The 19,052-nt window shown below is 41.8% G+C and overlaps 1 protein-coding gene across 1 annotated transcript in view; it reads left to right on the forward strand.

The window, feature by feature from the left end:
- Positions 1–347: 347 nt before the first annotated feature.
- The window catches only part of JAK1 (Janus kinase 1), a 139,264-nt gene continuing 120,559 nt past the window's right edge, over positions 348–19,052 (forward strand). Inside the window, exon 1 of the mRNA XM_061121689.1 lies at positions 348–568. The gene's annotated coding sequence lies outside the window, so the exon portion shown is untranslated. The remainder of the gene's footprint in view (positions 569–19,052) is intronic.

Here is a 19,052-nt window from a genome sequence, read left to right on the forward strand (position 1 = left end):
ATGTGGTGAAGTGCACTCCAAATCTGAGAGGGGTCTATCTACGGCCAAATCCTGACAATTTCCCTTTCTGGCTGCAGACCTCTCATTCCTGCATTGGTGTTTTAGACTACGTGGTAAAAAGAAGCGAGTGAGGGGCGGGGGCGTGAGCGAAGCAGGATGGGGGCGGGGCGGGAAGGCTGGAGGCGCTGGGCCCTGCGCGGTGGCCCTGCCACGGCCTCCGCCTCCGCCTCCGCCTCCACAGCGGTCCCCACCCCGCTTTCCGGGGCAGCTGTGCGTGACGCCACGAGGAGGCGGGACCTGCCGCGGGGTGGTAGGCGGGGCCAGCCGCGGGGCGGGGCGGGAGGCGGGTGCGTCGCCCAGCGCAGGCCGCGGCGGCCGCCGAGTAGCTAGCCGCCGCAGACTTGCCCCGGCCCTCACCCAAAAGGTGATTGCCCACCGTGCGCCCACTCCTCGGCCCCCGGCGCGTCAACGCCGGGGCCCTGGGGGGTTAGCCGCTTAGGGAGCTGGCCGCCTGACCCTGACCCTCGCAGTGACCCGGAGCCCCCCGGCCCAGGCGCACACGGAAGTGGTGAGTGTCACCGAATGGAGGTAGAGAAGCCTGCGGCGGCCGTGGGCAGCGAGAAGAGGGGCGCTCAGCCCGGCACTGGTGGGAGACGCGGCTGCCGCGCTCGGGCCTCGCGCGCCGCGCACCCTCGGTCGCTCCTCGAGCTGGACCTGGGGGCCGGGCCGGGCCGAGGTAGGGGCGGGCTAGGAAGGCGGGGGATTTCCAAAGGAGCAGAGCCGGCTGGCGGCGGGGAGATCGGGGGCCGGGGCCCCCCAGGCACGAAGGGGAAAGGTTAAGGCTCTCTGCCCCCTCCCCCAGAGTGCACACCAAGTTTTCATAAACAAGCCTGGGACGCGCTGACATCCTGTTTATACCACCCCGAGATACAGGCGCGGGGTTGAGGTTTGACGTCCCTCGCTCTTGCACCGAGAACTTGACCGCCAGCCCTTTGGCAGAATTGCCGGGGAGCGGGAGGAGGATTTTTCAGGCCTCGGGACGGATGCTGAGGGTCTTTTTCTTTGACTTCTTTGCCATCTCAGCGAAGGAAAGTTTCTAGGATCTGGGGCCCTGTTTGGGGCAAAGGGGCGTCTGGGGACTCAAGAGACGCCCCCTCCCCTCTTAGGTTCTTTTGGGACTCGGGCCCCAGGCAACCGGCGAACAGTGTGAATGACGCACCCTGGGCCGGAGGGCCAGGGAAGAGGAACAGTGAAGAGCCGTTCGGAGAATTGTGAATCCTTCTGTAAAGGGTCTCATTAACCGAAAGTGGGGCTGGTCTCTTGCTCCTTGTCTAACTCCTCAGACTCCGTCCGCGCGCGGTCATCAAACATCAAAAAAGAGACGTCGCTTTAGCAGGACTGGTAAACACCCCCTCGTAAGTCACTCCCCAAGGTTCCAGGGATGTAGGCTCCTTGGATGTGTGTTTACCGAGGAATTTCTCTAGGAGACTAGAAAAAGGGTATGATTATTACCAGGTGTTCGTGCACCTTTTTTTTTTCTTTTGTATGGCATATTCTTTGTGAATTCTTTTGTGTCCATGGCAAGAGGACCCCTTCCCCCGTGCCACTTCGCTTAATACGTGGCTGTGAGCTGTTTTCTGTCCCTGGTTGGATACATGCTATTAACTTTTTTTTTTTAAGAGTCCAGGACTTTTCTCTCAGTGGCAGTTTACAGCTGTGTAAAATTGTCATTACTTTTTTTCGGTGGAGGAAAGCGTTAAAAACCTGACATAGTTAAGTGATGAGTATAATGCAGAAACAATTAAATGTGATCGTGGAGTGTCTGGTTGTTGGCTTTTTTTTTTTTTTTTTTAAGAAAGATTTGCGTTATGGGCATTTACAGAGTGGAAAAAAAATTTTTAAGATGAACATTTTATATTGATTAAATCTTTGTTCCTCCCTTTCCAAAACCCCATTTTGTGTTGTTTCTGGCTTTTGCTTTGGGTGACTGTTTTTCAAGACCAGGCAGTCGTTTTTATTGAAGGATCAATGTGTTCTTCTGTACTTTGTGGTGAAGGTTAATGGAGGCTACAAGGGTACCAGACACTTTGGGTACAATAGGCATTGTAATATGGAGAAAATGTCTCCTATGTATAGATCCAGATCACATTTAAAGACGCAAGTGCATCATATCTACAAGATTGTGAACAGGAGTAATCACAACCTCTTAACTCTCTGTATTATATTAGCTAAGCACTTACACTGTATTTTACTTTCTCTAAATACCAAAATGTATTTTTTTACTACTAGGGTTGCAGTGTGACACTCCGTATTGAATAAAGCTAGTTTAGTTTCCCCATTCCACAATATACTACTTGCTTATTATTATTGGGAAATGATGATTGAGGGTGAATAAATTATACATATATAGATAAAATAATTCAAACATTTCCCAAAATATAACTATGTTTCAATTTGTTGTAATTTAGTCAGTCTTAATATCAATTTGGCTAATGCTCTATATGTGTTTAAAATCTCTGATCAATTGGTATCTACCCGTTACAGGTTTAAAGTGTTAAGGGGAATTAGCTTGCAAAATGTTTTCAATTCAGACATTTGCTAAAAAGCTGGTGAAAGTAAGGGATTTTGAGGGCAGAGTTGCTTTTTGCAGGAAAAGAGGCTCTTTAAATGACATGAAGAAATGCTTCTAAATGGGATAATGAAATCTGCAAGGTTAGATTCTGGGTTTACAAACACTAATGGTTTCAACTGCAGACCAGAAATTCCAATAATGTTTTGAAGTTATCGCTCAGTTTCTTCTGAATAGCTTGAAGTATATGTTTGGACAGAAACCCAGCTGAAGCAAGTATTGAGAATGTGTAGGTTTATACCCATTTTAATAGAGGGGACACTAAGGTATAGCTGCATTCATAAGATTTATTAAGAAAGACTGAGGTCTGTTTTTACCCCTTAAATGCACATTATTTTATATATCTTTATTATGTATATATTTATTATGGTCTAATGCGATAATATGCTCTTAGAAGATATACCATCTGAGATGTGAGTGTTTACACAAGGAAATTTTTCTTGTTTGTTTTCACATTAAAAAAATATTTTAAGTGGATGGAGAATTGATTAATTAACTGAATCTTGCTGAGCAAGCAGCATCTGATGGTCTGTGATTTATCATGGCCCAGTGTTCTGTGGAGCCTTATCATAGAATAAAGATACCAGAAAGAACCTTGTAGATTCTTTTGGACCAGTGTTCCTCAGCTGGGTATAACTGTGCGCCTAAGGAGGTATCTGCAGTTTCTGGAGGCATTTTTAGTTGTTACAACTGTGGGGGTGTGATGGGAGTGGGGAGGCAGTGTTACTGGTATCCAGTGGGTAGAGGTCAAGGATGCTGTTCTACATCCTACAGTGCCTGGTGCAGCCCCCTACAGCAAAGAATTCTCTGGCTCAAAATGTCGGGAGTGTTAGGCTTGAGAAATTATGCTTTAGCCAAGTGGGTAACAAGATCCTGCCTTCTGTCATGGCAGGCTGCTTCACTCAGGCACCTATTTTCTTCATCTGTAAAATATCCACTTTGGCCATCACACAAAGATGTTGGGAAAAGTTACAAAAATAATGGATGGAAAGCATGAAGTGCTGTGCAAGTTATAACTATTGTGAAGACATGATTTTTTTTTTAAATTGAAGTATAGTTGATTTACAGTTTTGTACCAGTCTCTGCTGTGCTGCAGTGACTCAGTAATACACACACAGACTTTTTAAATATTCTTTTCCATTATGGTTTATTAAATATAGTTCCCTGTGCGATACAGTAGGACCTTGCTGTTTATCTATCCTACATATAATTGCTTGTATCTCCTAATCCCAAACTGCTGGTCTTTCCCTTCCCCATCCCGCTCCCTCTTGGCAATCACTTATAGAGAACCCCCTTGGTATATTCTTTGTAAGATGTGATTTTTTTTAAATAAATAAATTGTTAGATATACTGGCTGTTGAGGAGGAAAGGGGGTGCAGTATGTTGAATGCCAAGATTGGATGGTTTGGTGTTAATAACTTCTTTATTCATTTTTTAGGGTAGAGGATTTATTTAATGTAGTTTTATTATTATTAGAGCATAAAATTTTTATCTCTATTATTTCTTTAAATGTAAAGATTTTCTCATTTAACTCATTGTAAAAAAAAAAAAAAAAAAATTAGAACATAAAGTCGAAAGTATAGGAGAAAAGTCAGCCATGGCCCACTCCCTTACCCATTTAAGGACAAGTTCTTACCAGTTGTTTTTTTTTGTATTAGCGTCATTAATGCAGAAGAAGAGTTAACTATGGAAAAAGCAGCAGCTGGTGACCAGGGAAGGTGCTGTTTGTTTTTGTGCCCTTCATTTCTCCCCGTAATAATTATGTACAGTCAGTTATGTTGTAGGAGACATGAGAGGAATTGGTTCTTTGCTTTTGTTCTTTGTCACCTACCCCCGCCCGTGCCCTCGTTTGGCACGCTGTTTCCTCTCCGCTGCTTGCTCTCCTCTCGGCTAGGTGCGCCGCTATTGCTTCCTGTCTCGAGAACCCTATGGTAACATGGGGTTTCAGCGGCTGCCATGTTGAAATGACCGTGTTTCAGGGCAGGAAACGACTTCCTATGAGTATTCTTTCCTCTGAAGTGCACCAGCTTTTTTGGCAGTTTGAGGCAACAAGAAAGCATGAAAGTTTTCAGTTCATTTCCGTGGTATATTTACTTCTGAGGTTTCATGATCTGTGATGCTTAGCAGCTGTCAGTGGGCACACAGGTTTTCCTTGGTGCGCTGAGTAAACTGCCAAACGCCGAGGCAAGACCTGCTTTAGAAGCAATGAAAACTTCTTTAAGTCTGCTCTAGACAGAAGACTGAGCTGGTCTTTGTTGGGATTTTTTTAATCCGTGGTAACTGAATTGACTTACCATTAATATTCACACAGCACTCTGTTGCATTCATTTATTTATTTAGTAAATACTTCTTGAGCTTCTGTTATGAGCCTCAGGGAGGGAGTAAATAGAAAAAAACAGGCAAAAATTCTACTTTTATAGAGTTTGGTGGATGATCCTATGTATGTTCAGAGTGTCTTCGTTGCAGGTTATGCGCATAAAAATAAGTAAATCCTACATTATAGAGTGTTTCCTAGAAACCGTCATGGTACTCCTTTAAAGTCAGAGCACCAAGTAGCTCCCCCCTTGTTCCCCACTTTTTATATTATAGATTCAATAACTCATTCTTTGTATATACAAAGATCTCTTTGGTACCTGCAAAGTTCCTGGCAGATGGATAAGACAGTTCGTATGGAAACAAGCCTGCTATAAATATAACACAATGTGGTTGATATTATAGTAGAGGTCAGAGTTAAGAGAGCACTTTAGCCCCTGAAGAGAGCTGATTCCTGCTTGGAGCCCTTGTCTAATGCTTTTTTTTTTTTCCTGGCTGCTCCACGCAGCATGGGCATGTGAGGTCTTTGTTGACCAGGGGCTATCCCCGAGCCTCCTGCAGAGGAAGCGAGAAGTCTTAACCACTGGACCACCAGGGAAATCCCTCCAATGCTTTTTTTTTTTTTTTGACGAAATTCATTTGAGTTGAGCTTGAGGAGTGAGTAAGAGTTCTTTTCCTTAGGGGTGGATGGAAATTTAGGCAGAGATAGAGCGTGAGCAAAGGCACAAAGGTGGGCATGTGCCTGTGGGTGACCAGTTTGGAGGCGGCCACAGTGACCAGAGCAGGGTACTGAGAGGCAGCAGAAAGAGGTTGGGCTTGGACATGCAGGATGGGGCCAGACTCGAAAGACTACTCAAGTCTCTGAACGTTGTGAGTTCAGAGACTATGGCCTATGTTGAATGAATGGACTGGGAAGATGGGAAGCCATTCATAGTTTCTGAGCTCCAGAATAGCATCATTAGAAAATGGAAGTACTGACTATTCTATAAAGGATCAGCTTCATTTGACCATTGTGCAACTGTTCATCCTCTGCATCACAGAAAATGGTCCTTACTATCCACCATTTATCAATTGTTCAGAAGACTGCTAGGAAATAGAAAATACTTAAGAGTCAGAATAGATGTCATGAAGCCACATATGCTTTCCTTATAGTAGAGTAAAATTTTATTTTGCTTTGCTTTTAATTTATAAAGGATTTGTATACAATTAACCTAACTGATTGTCAAGGCAGTAGGAGATTAAATACAACAAATGCAAGAGTTGGGAATTGTAAAGAGAGTGAATACAGGAAGGCACACTGTCTGAGGCAGGCAATGTTAATTTTTATACTGGAAGTGAATGAGGAGAGGTTTATGAAAAGCAGAACCTTAACTCAAAAAGTGAAGCACCCTGTGTGGGGCCATTTAGTGGAGAGGCAGATGCCATCGTAAATACATAGCATAAGGAAGGTGTCCTTCTCACAACACAGTACAGTAATTGGTATGGAAAATGAGCAAACCATTAAAAAGAGAAGAGGTCAAGTTGCGGAGCATAATGGAAATGAGGCCAGGTACTTCTGGTCTCTCTGAGAAAAGGGCAACTGTAGGGGTTTAGAGATGTGCAAGTGGTAGGCAGGGGTGGGGGTGGAGTAAGAAGCTGCTGTCACGATTGCGACAGGACAGCCTTGAAGAAAGAGGTTTCTTCAGTGTGAAAACCCGGTGAGGAATCTTTGCTCGGCAGGAGGAGCTTTCACTCTTCAGGGAAAGTGACTTGAGTGATCTACCTCTGCAAACCTAAGGAGGGGACCTGTGGCTTTCTGTGGAGTAGGTAATGATAATTGCTGGAACCCACCAGTGAGGCGGGGGGAGAGACTAAATCAGGTCAACTTAATTACACCTTTAGATAGTACACAGACTTACTGTCTTGTTTTTTATGTAATCTGTGTTTTTGGAGGCTTAGTTTGATCCTAGCTGTAAGAATGTGGGCAGGTTATACCTGTTTCCTTACCCATAAAAGGAAGATGAGGTAGTACCTACCTCTAGGATTATTTTGAATATTGAGTGACTGACTACACCTAAAGGTTTTGGAGTGGTGCCAGGCACATGTTATGGTGTTATGAGTTAAACGTTTGCTGGCTCTCTCGCTCGCTGTCTTTTGTTTTTCCTTCTAATTGGTAAATATGCTTTGTGTTAAAAATGGAAGAGTTCAAATTATATCCAGAATGCTGTAAGATGGTAGGGAAGTGGACCCACTAAACACAAAAGTAGCTGATTCATTCAATATTAGAAAGGCTTCAGTTAGAAATGGATAAATCAAAAACGTTTAGGCACCTAAAGAAGACATTTTCTCAAATCTAGAAGAGTTTAGTATGTAGACAGCACTAAGGTGGTAAATAAATTAAGTTTTGCCCTATTTTTAAGAAAAAATGAGAAACAGAGGTGCTTTTAATTTAACTTTAAATGCCATCCAAGGTATATAATTTGGTAGGAATGTATTAGGCTTTCTGGGAAAGTCAATATAAAAATACTGTGTTGCTCTCCCTGATTCAGTTTACTTAGCGAGTGGTGAGCTGTTGGCAGAGGGGCACCAGCATACCTGGTTGTAAAATGGTGTCTTTAGAATTGTGTAGAAATTTAAAATCTTATAAATCAGATAACGTCCTAGGGAATTTGCTGTTTAAGGAATTATAAACGTTTATGAGAACTCTTAAATAATGTTGTTTCCCCTGAATGCTGTTTTTATCAGTTTCTTTTTCCATGTGTGTGTAGTATTTTCCTAAAGCAAGACTTACCTAAAATATAAAATTGTACAAAAGTTGGCCCTTCTTCCTAATCACACTTTAAATATATCTATATTTGTTTCTCAGTAATGTTTATGTTGCATTTATTCATATTCTCAAGAACAGTAGTTGTCATATGGTTGGAAAGGCACTCTTGATGATAGGCTCATTCCATGTGCTCTGATAAAGAAGTGAGCTGTCGCTTCTCCTTGTCTTCGCATTTGAGAAGGAAAGTGACAGTGAAACTCCCTAGTTTTTACTGGGGAGGTGGTGCATAACATAGGGAAGTCCAGCTCAAATGGTGAACAGGCTGACTGATCTATAGATATTAAAAAAGATAAATTTAGGTCTGTTAATCCCAGGTACATTGGGTACATTATATTGGGTATATTATATTATTGGGTAATCCCAGGTACATTATACATTCAGACAAGTTGAATGTATAAAGGAGAAATAGATAAGAACACTTTGTAGTTAATGCAACTCTTGTTTTAAATGGTGTCTTAAAGGGCTTAAGGGTATTAGAACTGACAGCAGTTTATTCAGTTAAGCACAATTTTATCTGCAGGCTTATTTGCACAGTTAATTTGCTCAGACTGTAGCAAGGCTGTAATTTATAGCAATTTTTTCAATTAGTAGAATTTAAAATAATCTTTTATGTTACAGTGGGAGAAAAGAAAGAAGAAAAAAATCTAGGAAAAAACAATCTGCCAAATGTATATTTTCCCAGCGAAAAATCTTATTATAAAACTAGCTGGAAAAAAAAAACAAAAAAAAAACACTAGCTGAATGGGCCACACAACAGGGAGGCAGACAGATGAGATTGTATCATAGAGTGGTACACTGGGTGTTTTGCCAAGTACACCTGCAAATCCACTTCAGGGCTAATTCACAAAATACAGATTTAAAAAGGAAGATGCTTTAATGCCTGTATTTAATATTCTGAATGATTTTGTTCCGTTAAAGTCATCTGTAAAGCTATGGTCAGGTCTGCCAATCACTGTATATCAGTCACCTCATTGGGAAGATCATCTGATGTAGGATGGTATCTCAAAACACCCCCCCCCCTTTTTTTTTTTACATATTTAGAATGACATTCACCTAATTGGTCAGAAGTAGGAAGGGGCGATCAGAGGAGGCCAGACTGGCCTGAACATAAATTGTAAGCCTACCTGATGTGGGATTTGGGGAGTAATAAGCCACTTGTGATGCATAAACTACTTGAGGTAAAATTGCTCTCGGGTTTTCATGTTCATTCCATTCAGTCAGTTCAGTTCAGTTCAGTCACTCAGTTGTGTCTGACTCTTTGTGACCCCATGAATCTGCAGCACACCAGGCCTCCCTGTCCATCACCAGCTCCCAGAGTTTACCCAAACTCATGTCCATTGAGTTGGCAATGCCATCCAGCCATCTCATCCTCTGTCGTTCCCTTCTCCTTCCGCCTTCAGTCCCTCCCAGCATCAGGGTCTTTTCAAATGAGTCAACTCTTCGAATGAGGTGGCCAAAGTATTGGAGTTTCAGCTTTAGCATCAGTCCCTCCAATGAACACTCAGGACTGATCTCCTTTAGGATGGACTGGTTGGAGCTCCTTGCAGTCCAGGGGATTCTCAAAAGTCTTCTCCAACACCACAGTTCAAAAGCATCAATTCTTCGGTACTCAGCTTTCTTTACAGTCCAACTCTCACATCCATACATGACCACTGGAAAAACCATAGCCTTGACTAGATGGACCTTTGTTGGCAAAGTGATGTCTCTGCTTTTTAATATGCTATCAAGGATGGTCATAACTTTCCTTCCAAGGAACAAGAGTCTTTTAATTTCATGGCTGCAATCACAGTCTGCAGTGATTTTGGAGCCCAAAAAAATAAAGTCTGACACTGCTTTCACTGTCTCCCCATCTATTTCCCATGAGGTGATGGGACCAGATGCCATGATCTTAGTTTTCTGAATGTTGAGCTTTCGGCCAGCTTTTTCCTCTCTCCTCTTTCACTTTCATCAAGAGGCTCTTTAGTTCTTCCTCACTTTCTGCCATAAGTGTGGTGTCATCTGCATATCTGAGGTTATTGATATTTCTCCTGGCAATCTTGATTCCAGCTTGTGCTTCTTCCAGCCCAGTGTTTCTCATGATGTACTCTGCATATAAGTTAAATAAGTTCATTCTATTACTTATCCATTCTCTGTAGATTGTATATTATGTGAGAACATGATGGGCCTGATTCCTGCCCTCAGAAGCTGCCTTGCTAGTAGAAGACACAATACTTAAACAGTTACACAACTGCTTGTTACAAGAATGCTGAGTACCTGGAGAGATGTTTTAGTTCGGTGTAAAGCAGAGGTGGGGGGGCAGTAAGAAGAGGGGGTCTTTGTGATTTTTTTTTTTTTTTAATTGGAATATGAAGAGTGAAAGAGCTAGCCAGGCCAAGGGGCTGAGGAGGTTTTCCAGCCATAGGAAGCTGCACAAGGGATCTGAGATGGAACCAACACTGCAGCTGGAGCAGAGAGGACAGAGGGGCAGACTGGTGACTCGGCTGCCACCTGATGAGGCAGGGCCTTATCATAGCACAGCAGGGGAAATTGAAGGCTTTAAGACATGGATTATAGGATGGAACTGGAGTCATTGTATGAAATATAGAAGGATTCCCCACTCCACCCCACCCCACCCCTGGGAGCACCTCTGCCCACTCTGCTGCCAAGTGCCTTGAAAGTCTTCCTCCCACGTGCTCATTCTTTAACCCTTTGCTATCTGACTACAATCTCCACATTCTTAAGACTTGTTTGAGGTCACCAGTGACCTTTTTGCTGTCACACTGAGGCCTTTATAATGCACTTGTTATCTGAGACATTTTGATGCTGCTAAACACTCCTTCCTGAAAGATGCCCCACCCCACTGCTGTCTGGCTTCTGAGACAATACTTTTTTCCTTTCTCTCCTTGTCTTTGTTTTCTCTTAGGTGTCTTCTCTTCCTCTCCTTTCTCTCCTGCCCCCATCAAAGACTTTCCTAAAGGTTCTTCGAATGGCAGATCTTACATGTTCCTAGAACTGTGCAGATGACCTGCTTTCATCTGTGTTCTTTTATTCATATTCCTTCTTCTCCACTCCCTACTTGCCCAAATACTGACTGAGCAGCTTTAGGCAAATGTTCAGGGCACTGGGGACACAAGAATAAGAGGTAGGGTCTCGTTCTTAAGGTGCCAACATTCGAAGATGTTAAACATGGTAATTAAGAAGATCATTTCAGGTGAGGATAAAGAAACAGTATGGTATGGGTAGAGAATGCTTAGGTAGGCAGGAGAGGGGCTACCTCTGAGGAAATGACATTTGGGCTCAGACTGCAGGAGCCAGGCCATGCCAGGACCTGGAGGAAGAATACCAGGCAGAGAACAGCGGGCGCCTAGACCCCATGGTGGGATGATCTTTCTATTCCATGGTGGGCTTGCTTACCTGCATGTCTTGTTGATACCTCCTGTTTAACTGCTCCAGAATTGATAGCATCTTTTTCTGACCCAGCCAACCAGTGGATGATTTCTCTGTTCCTCTTAGTACTAAGTCTATTCATAGCCCTCGAAACCAGTGGTCAGAAAACTTTTCCTGTAGAGAGGAAGACAGTGAATATTTTCAACTTTGAGGATCATGCCACTCTGTGACAACTCCACAATTCAGCAGCTGTGTAACTAAAGCAGACATAGACAACATGTAAACCAACGAGTGTGCCTGTGTTCCAGGAGAACTTTATGTGTGGACGCCGACATTCGAGTTTCCACTTGTCACAAAATATTTTTTCCCCAGCCATTTCAAAATGTGAAAATCGCGGACTTCCGTGGTAGTCCAGTGGTTCAGACTCCGCACTCCCAGTGCAGGGTGTGTGAGTTCAGTTCCTGGCTGGGAAAGTTCCACATGCTGCGTGGTATGGCCCCCCAAAATTAAAATTTGTACATTTCTTTGCTGTGGAAAACAGGCAGGAGGCCAGACTTGGCATGTGGACCCAAGTGTGCTGACCCCTGCCTTATTTCATCTAGGTTTCTCTCTCTCCAGCCCCCAATTCAGCAGTTTGCCAGACCGTCTCAGTGCTCCCTCCCAGTGTGTGGCGCCTTTGTCTTCTCTTCTGTTCCCTGCCTCTGACCTAGCTTTTTTTTTCTTTACCTGGGTGATCACAGTAGTCTCCAACCCAGTCTCCCTGCCTCCAGCCTTCCCCTTCCGTCTATCTTCCCCACAGACATTGGAGAATCTTCTTGCAGTTGACTCATGTCATAGAATTTCCCTGACTGCTGCCTTTATGAGCTCTATTGTCTGCAAAAAACAGTTAGAATTCCACCTTTGTGTAGTATTCAAGGGTTCCTGTCATAAGATCTTAATTTTTCAGCTTATTGTCCCATTTCTCTCAGCTACAGTGTGCCCAAATAGATGGTTCACTATTTTACATTTGTGCCTCCAACATTTCTCATATTTTTTCCTGCTTCCTCACCCTCTGTGGACTTTGCCCGTGCCTCATGCTCTCCATCTGTCACAGTTCTGTAGCTATCGAGGTCCCTTTAAGCGTCCCTTATCCCTCCGCCTCAAGCTCCCACAGAAGGCCTGTGTTACGTATGCTTCGTTCTTTGGCTGAGTGCGGCCCTCTTTTCTAGGGCGTTGTGTTCTGCCTTGTGCTGCAGCTCCTTTGTAGACTTTCCTGCACTGCGCAGTTCCGAGGTTCTGGAGGACAGGGACTTATTCACTGTAATATCCCCTTTCACAGAAGGTACATGGTTGTTTATTCAGTAAATGCTAAATCCTGTGTAAACGATTTGCAGAGGCTTAAAGGAGGAACATTTTTCCTAGGAATGTGACCACATTAAATCCTGACTCTTATATGAAGTAGTACAGTTTTGTGAAAGATCAAATATTTTGGAAGACTACGGTGGTATTCTTAGTCCTGTCATAAGTTTGAATGTTCCTCTTCAGAAATTGATATGTTTCCTTTTGTAAAAAAGAAAAAGAGAAAGACTGCTCAGTAAATCATGTTTCCTTTCCTAAAAACGCAAGGCCAAGTTATTTGCTTATTTTAGTTTGCTGCTGGAGAAGGAAATGGCAACCCACTCCAGTATTCTTGCCTGGAGAATGCTGTGGACAGGGGAGCCTGGTGGGCTGCCATTTGTGGGGTCGCACAGAGTCGGACACGACTGATGTGACTTAGCAGCAGCAGCAGTCTGCTGTTCATTTTTCTCACAATAGTTTCCCTGCCTCAGTCTTCCACCAGATCACTTGTCACATGTATTAAGCACATTTAGTGAATGGTTCTGGTGTATGTGTGTGTGTTTATGTGTGTAAGAAGCCCCAACTTTTGGTGAGAAATAGAAATTTAAATAAAAAATACTAGGCCCCTGTTTATACAACCTGATGTGACCTAAAGATGGTGAATATCTTAGAAGAAGCAGGCAAAAAGGCCCTGGGGCAATACGGGAATCATGATGTGAGTTTGGTGGAAAATGAGCAAACCACTTTCTGAGTATCTTGTGCTCTTTTGGTGAACTTGTCCTTTGGGTAGCCCACATCTCCCAGGTTTGTGGGGCATGTAGCACATCTTGTTAAGTGCTAAGGAGAGGGAGCAAGAGGATGAGACTCAAGATTAGTAAGCTTTTACTACGTGCCACTGTTTACATGCTTTGCATTTGATATTTAATTTAATCATTTAATAGCCAGAGAGTTGAATCTTAATGGCATCATTTTCCAGATGAGCAAACAAAGCTAATGGCATAGCTGGAATTCAAATTTGCAGCACTCTCATTTAAAAAAAAAAAGCTTTCTACTCTTACTCCTTCCCTCCTAGCTTTACCGAGATCCAATTGGAAAACTCTTTAACTCTTAAAAAGGCCTTCTTTCTATTGTCTTGTCATTCCCTACCTTTTATTTCTGACATTGGCATTTAAATGAGAACCCAAGGAGTGCGGTACTATCCTCCTTTCCAACCTAATGCTTCTGAAGCAGTTTTAGGCTTTAGGAGAAGTGCCTCTAGCCACCTGTGTTGTGTTTGGTATTGTTAGATGCTAACAATACTTCCACAAGGGAAGCCCAAGAACACTGAAGTGGGTAGCCTATCCCTTCTCCAGGGGATCTTCCCAACCCAGGAATCGAACTGGGGTCTCCTGCATTGCAGTCGGATTCTTTGCCAACTGAGCTATCATGGAAGCTGTAAAGTGGATTTAATAGAACTTGTCACCATGGCTGTTTTGTGAAGGTTAAATAACTTACTTCACCATTTCAGACAGTGTCTGGGATTCAGTACCATTTAATAAATGTTAGTTACCCACTCCCACCCCAGATACTGAACATTGTCAGATAGTCTGTAAATGATTATGTAATGTTTATATATTTATAAGTGGGATCTTTATTATTCAAGCTATAAACTTCTAATGCAGGAAACCCCTTTATGTAAGTAGCTGGGTTCCCACTAATATACAAAAGCATCAGTATAAGATAATGGTTCAGACTTCCTAAATCTGGAATCAGTGTCTGTGGGTTTGAATCCTACTTTATTTTAAAAACTGAGTTTATTTTACTAGCAAGTTATTCAACCTCAGTTTTCCCTACTTCAAAATAAGGGTAGCATACCTACTTCATAGGATTGTAAAGTTTAAATGAGCACATGTAATTGTATATCAACATCCTATAAGGTTTTACTACTGTTATTATTTGTTAACCTCCATCTTCGCATTGTATACGCAGCCAATAAGTCAACTGGGAAGTTCCTGAGATTCCATCTCATATCTTCTCTAATCAGGAGAATCCTCCGTATATCATATATTCTCCATTTATGATATAGTTTAGTTTTTTAGTTTATTTTTTTTTTTTTTCTAGAAGAAAGCTATGTTTTCTTTTTTTTTTTTTATTAGTTGGAGGCTAATTGCTTCACAACATTTCAGTGGGTTTTGTCATACATTGATATGAATCAGCCATAGATTTACACGTATTCCCCATCCCGATCCCCACTCCCACCTCCCTCTCCACCCGATTCCTCTGGGTCTTCCCAGTGCACCAGACCCGAGCACTTGTCTCATATATCCCACCTGGGCTGGTGATCTGTTTCACCATAGATAATATACATGCTGTTCTTTTGCAACATCCCACCCTCACCTTCTCCCACAGAGTTCAAAAGTCTGTTCTGTATTTCTGTGTCTCTTTTTCTGTTTTGCATATAGGGTTATCGTTACCATCTTTCTAAATTCCATATATATGTGTTAGTATGCTGTAATGTTCTTTATCTTTCTGGCTTACTTCACTCTGTATAAGGGGCTCCAGTTTCATCCATCTCATTAGGACTGATTCAAATGAATTCTTTTTAGTGGCTGAGTAATAGTCTATGGTGTATAGTTTTTTAGTTTAGTTTTTTCCTCTATCTTCAGGCTCTTGGTTACTTCATTTTAGTTCATGCTGCCCTTTTCTCATGTGTAGTGCACTTTCATCAATCCCCTTTGTGCATTTCTTGCCTAGACACTTAAATCTTTTTTTGTTTTATGTGAAAACCCAAACATTTTCTAATAATGACCGATAATCCCAACTGTGGATACTTTCATTCCAAGGAGAATGAAACATGTGTAATCTCAAGCAAATGAAAAAATATATCAGATATTATTTATGAAATGCTTATTCTGTGCCAGTCATTCAGATTCATAAACCGAGGCTTAGAATGATTGGATAACATGGTTCTCTTTGGCTGCGGTGATGTTTTCTGCTTATTGGTTGGGCAGCTGTATAGTGTTTCAGGCATTTTGTGTTCAGTTAGTCTTTCGTGTGTTGGCTTGGAAACCTAAGCACGTTTATAGTAGTGTGTACTGGGGGGAAATGAGCTCCAAATTTCAAATAACCAACTGGGAATGAATTTTTATAAAGACCCAACTGTTTATAAACTTGAGACTACCAGTGTTCTTGTTGGAATATATTAGCTGCATTGCTAGACTTTAAAGGCTTATGTGCCTTGCTTAATGGTACACACATTATTGCACTAATTTGCTTAGTTGTCTGTCCTCATCCGTGGCTGACCTTTGTATCCCCAACCACTACCATTGTGTTTGCCACATAGTAGGGACCCTGTGAGGAGACCTAGTTAAGTTCTCTTTAAAAAAATATCAATGATTTTTTATACTTCTCAGTAGCTAGATATATTTCAATTAAAAAAATCAATGTCAGATAACATTGAAAGAGGAATATTGCCGTGCAGTTACCAATCAGAAGAAAATACTGCTTATGCTAGGCTGAATCGAGACATTTAAAGGTATTTGGGAGCCAGACACTTCTGAGAACATTGCTTTGATTATAGGGAGGCAAGGAAAGCTGTCAAACGAGTTCCTTCTTGGCTTGGAGTCTTGTTTACTTTTCTCAGGTTAGAACTGATAGCTCTAATGGTTTTAAGAGACCATGGAGACAGGTCTGCTATGAAATGCCAGCATATTTAGTTCTAAGTTTATAGACATTTTCTAGCAATTGTTGAATAATTTGTAGCTACACAATGACCATAATATCTTACAATAATTTTAAGAGTTCAAAGAAAGCAAAGCCACCCAGGGGCACTTCGTTCCCCAGTTTTACAACAGAGAATCAGAGCACTTAGTGACTCACCCAGGACATCTGAGGGCCACCACTTGAGTATCATCCTCGATTTGTGATTGAGTCATAAATGATACAGAAGGTGGTCACATGGAGAGCTTGGGTAACTGTGTACCCATTTGTTCAAATAGTTCTGAGAAATCTAGATATGTTTGTGGGTAGGAGACTTGGAGATTGTCTGAGAGAAATTAGGATTATGTAGGGTTCAGCCCGTTACCCTGGACGTTATGAAGGGCAGCGTCTTGTGGGAGAAGAGATTCTAAACTGTTGTTTTGGGCCCTTGCCACACTGGAAGTTGCAGAGGTCAGGGGCCAAGTCGATCTTACTTACACTTCTGGTCCCAGTCAGCCTCATGCCTGCCAGTGAGCAGCTGATCAGTAAGAGTATTATTGGTCACATGAATGCCAGTGATAGACCTGTGGAAAGCCTGTTTGATTGTTTGACTGGCATTTCTTTTTTATGTTATTTTATGTTATGTTTTATGTATTTTATGTCTATTTTATGTTATTTCTTTTGTCAAGAGAAAATCCACTTTACAAAGGACACCAAATCTAATTAGACCTTAATGGATGTAACAGCTGTATTAAGAACAGCAAAAACAAAGAGAAGTCATTACTGATAAAAAAGTGCTCTCTTGTACAACTTTCATTTGAAACATTAAACAACTGAAATTCAGAGAGTCAAAGCAATTTTGAGTTAGCGCCGAGCCCTTCTCTCACCCCTGCAGCAGGTGGCTGCGCGGCCCTTAACCGGCTCGGGAAGCAGCCCAGCCCGTACGCCTCCCCTCCGACAGTCTGCTGGAGTCTGGCTGCTCACAGGTGCCTCTGTTGCCTGGTTCCGCAGAGCCTCCTGGAGGCCTGGTCTTCAGGCCTGCTGCCTCTGGTCACTGTCAAGGCTCTGTCCACACCCCTGAGTCAGAACTGCCTGTCCTTGTCTTGTTCTTGCAGCAGGGCCTGCTCTCAGCACATTCTCACTGTGGGATCGAAGACGGAAGAAATTCAATCAAGGTGTGTGTGGTTGAAACAGGGTGCTTCAGCGCAGTCTGCTTACACTGACTTGGGCCTCTGAGGAGACAATAGTTTTCATTTTTTTTTTTTTTCCTTTTACCTTTTTCTTTAGACATTAAAAAGCTTCATTCAGGCTGTGAATTGAAAACTATTTGTAACTTTTAAATTTTATATAAGAAAGATACATATTTTATGGAATCTCCATCAATCTATATTTGGTTTTCTTTCTAGAGACATTAGGCCTTTGCATTTTTAGTTGCTTCTCTAAAGAGTTATGTTTGGATTAATTTTAGATAATTTATTTATCCTATCTATGTTCAAAAAGTAGTTACAGTTTCAAATAGAATACTGTTAACCATTCTTGCATTTACTTTTAGAGAAGTCAGGGCCTAACATTGGCTCTTTGTAGGCAGTCATTAGAAATTTGCTATAGCTAATGCTGAATTCTTTAGAAATTTATTTAGCATTTTAAAGAAATTAAATAACATATTTGCATTTTATGAAAATTAGTAGTAAATAATAATTCTAATTCAGTTAAACATTTTTGTTACTATTTCAGTGTTTATGGTTTCAGCCTTTGTTTTGTGTATGTATGAATCTATAAGTTAAAAAAAATTTCTAGGAGATAATAGAATGTAGTGCTGCAGTCTGGTTTTTTCACCAAGTGACTTCTCACAATTTTACCCCTATGAGGTAATAAATTTTGGTCAGGGCAACAACTTTTTATGGTATATGATATGGATGAATGAATGAAAGTTTACCTAGCTCTAAAATATGTTGCATATATATTGTTTGTTTTAGCTACTATAAGTAATCCTGTTATATATATCTTGTGCCTACATTTTTGGGGAATTTTCTGATTATTAGGAGACTATATGGTATTGTTGTGTGAAAGTTACTTAAATTTTAAAATTTTGGGTATTATTTATGCCATGGTTTAGAAAGCACACACAGTACCTTAACAGAAAAATCCCACGTCTGCCCAGTTGGTTCTCTGAGACAGTAAGTTCTGCAGGTTTCTTGACAAATAAATTGTTCTGTGGGATGCCTGAGCAGTGTTTCTAACAGTTAGATCTTCCTCAGAGAGCTGTAAACATTTTGGGCTGCCAGGTTCCGAGATGTGCTCTGGAGCTGTGAGGTGAAGCCACCTTAAATAGCTGGAAAATAATCCTGTGGAAGAGACAAGCTTTGTCATTTTTATGCTTACCACGTGTGCTGCAGCGCACCTTTAAAACCCTTCCAAGTGAAGTAGGGGCCTCTTTTCTTTTTTCCTCTTATGATTAAAATGCTGGTTACTAATCTTTCATGATAAGAGAGAGGCTCAAGGCAGTTTCAGAAGATGGATCATTTCCTGATTAGTGGTTATAAAGATTTCACATGGATAGTATTCCCAGTGTTGTGAAGTTATTTTATTGGTCATGTCTGCTTCAGTGAAATCAACAAGGCTAGCTTATCTTTGTAAAGTCTTGTGATAACAAGTTCACAACTACACTCCCCAGGGAGCACAGTTTACTTGTAAAATTTTGCTTCAGGCGTCTCTCTTGCAGCCTATGTTGTGAGCCTTTCATATTCCAGATATGAAACTGGTTTGACATTCATTCCAAGCACAACAGCTTTTTAGATATCCCCTTTGTGTAAGTCAGACAAAGTCGGCAGAGCTAGCACCATTCCTTCTCCTTTTATTTGCTCTTTCCATGTCTCCTGGTTTGCACAAGAGAGTCATTATACCTAGGCAGTCATAAACATTATTGACTAGCTTTATTTTTAA

This window comes from Dama dama, chromosome 20, assembly GCF_033118175.1.
Source record: "Dama dama isolate Ldn47 chromosome 20, ASM3311817v1, whole genome shotgun sequence".
NCBI lineage: Eukaryota > Metazoa > Chordata > Mammalia > Artiodactyla > Cervidae > Dama > Dama dama.